Here is a 2341-nt window from a genome sequence, read left to right as displayed (position 1 = left end):
AGATATGCACAGTTCAATGAGGACTTCATGAAAATACAAGGGGGATCTACTGTACATTATACTTACAGTATGCTTAGTAATAGAAGTAACATTTTGTAATAGATGGAGAAAAAGACTTCTAACCTTGAGCAAGGCACATAATCCCCCAATTACTCCAATATACGTCTGTTTTCATCCCACAAGTAGCCCAGTGGCTAACAAACACTAGCTGGCTACTTTGTCTCCACTGTCCGGCTACATCATATCCTTGTGGAAAGCCCTGCATCATATATGATGCATCATATCTTTTCCCATGTTGTGCAGTAAGATGTCCTTTTTATTTGTCCAGCCCACACCCTTCCAACAGCCTGAATCTGACACTGTGATACACTGCAGGTTATTCCTCTAGTCTACTGTAGTACTATGATGCTGACACTGTGATACACTGCAGGTTATTCCTCTAGTCTACTGTAGTACTATGATACTGACACTGTGATACACTGCAGGTTATTCCTCTAGTCTACTGTAGTACTATGATGCTGACACTGTGATACACTGCAGGTTATTCCTCTAGTCTACTGTAGTACTATGATGCTGACACTGTGATACACTGCAGGTTATTCCTCTAGTCTACTGTAGTACTATAATGCTGACACTGTGATACACTGCAGGTTATTCCTCTAGTCTAGTCTAGTACTATAATGTAATGCAGGGTTACTCCTCTAGTACTATGATGTAAATCTGTGGCATCAGCAGCAGCAGCAGCAGCTATGAGCCATCAGCTGGCCTATAAATGTTAGATCAGACATACATGTGCAGTTCAACAAGCAGGACTTAATTAATATCCTACAGGCCCATGTCATCAGCATGTAGATACTTGCCCCTCTGCCACGTGTAAAAAGCTGTTGAGGAGCAAATACTGCAATATACTGTACCAGGTCAGTGCAGCCTAGGTCCTTATGTAAATATGTGTGATTCTCTGTGAAGCCTGCTCTTAAACCATAGGGTAAGAAGCCCCATCCTAACAGATACTGTTAATCAAAGGTAGGTTAATCAGTTTGTTTGAAAAGGAAATAGTTATGAAAAAATTAAAAATCTGACACTTTTTGAGTGGTGATCTTCAAGTGGAGAGCTTTGAGGGGAAGTGGTGAGCTCTCTCCTCCTCGGCCTGCCTGCATCTTCAGATTTCAGATTTCAGATTTATTTCGCCCCCCACACACACAAACAATTGACATGTAGATCAACATCAAGCTACAAATGTGTGGGGTGCCAGGTCTCCAAAGAAGCTACTTAAAGCTTATGGCAGGAGCCTGAGCTCTCCTATTGCTCTCCTGGCCGACCCTCTATCATGTGTTGGAGATCAGTCTGCTTATGACATGGCTAACTTTCTTCTTCTGTGGTGTGTCTACACACCACTGACTTGATTGACTGATTGATAGAATGGACAGTCACAGGATATGAGCTCTCTAAAAGTGAACCTGGGGTATTTTGGCCTCACTATACCAGCAGGAGGTTGAGACATATCGTCCATATTTATATTTATGTCGTCCCAATCCTCACCATGTCAGCCTCTAATGTCACTTTATTTGAAACACTGATGCAAGGATCTGATGTCATAATGTATACGCATCTTATGCAACAATTACATGTATTTTATGTGCCTGCTATCCTACATATAAAAACACGTCTAGGTCAAAATAAACGTTGTGTGAGCTCTTCCAATAAAGAGGAAGGAAACAGCGATGGTCTAAACTAAGTTGGAAAAACGTATACTGGCAAGGTGTGAATTCTTTCTCACGGCAGCTCTCTGTCTGTCTCTTCCTGCACAGAGGTTATAAGCTCACTCTGTAGGAAGTGGAACAGTCTGTCAGAAGCAGAGAGACAGAGTGGAGCTGAGCTGGATGTGAGGATGGGGTGCACCTGGCTCTGTGCTGGGCTCCTGTTATTCTGTGAGTACAACATACTGACTTTCTGTGTTCCAATGCTGCAGAATAATGACAATGTTGTGGTGAACAGAACACAGCATCAATGGTTTGTCTCATGTCTTTGTCACTGACCGTTTGAATAGAGCACAGTATTGTGGCTGTAATCAATATGTTTCTATATATTGATGTAACTCAAGCTGTTTGAACGTTGTTGGTTGTTATTTTGACAGTTTGATAGTGTCTGATGAAGTTTTAATCTTTATTTTAGTGATGAGTACACTCCTCTACCAAGGACACGCTCAAGGTGATGACAGAATGTTCTGTATTCTCGTTTTCTATTCATTTCATTCACTCATACATATACATACATTTTTTATACATATTTTCACTGTATGTTTCTGCACAAGTGTGTCACATTGTATACTGCTTAAAACATG

This window comes from Poromitra crassiceps (assembly GCF_964638095.1).
Source record: "Poromitra crassiceps genome assembly, chromosome: 7".
NCBI lineage: Eukaryota > Metazoa > Chordata > Actinopteri > Beryciformes > Melamphaidae > Poromitra > Poromitra crassiceps.
This window is presented reverse-complemented; position numbering follows the sequence as displayed.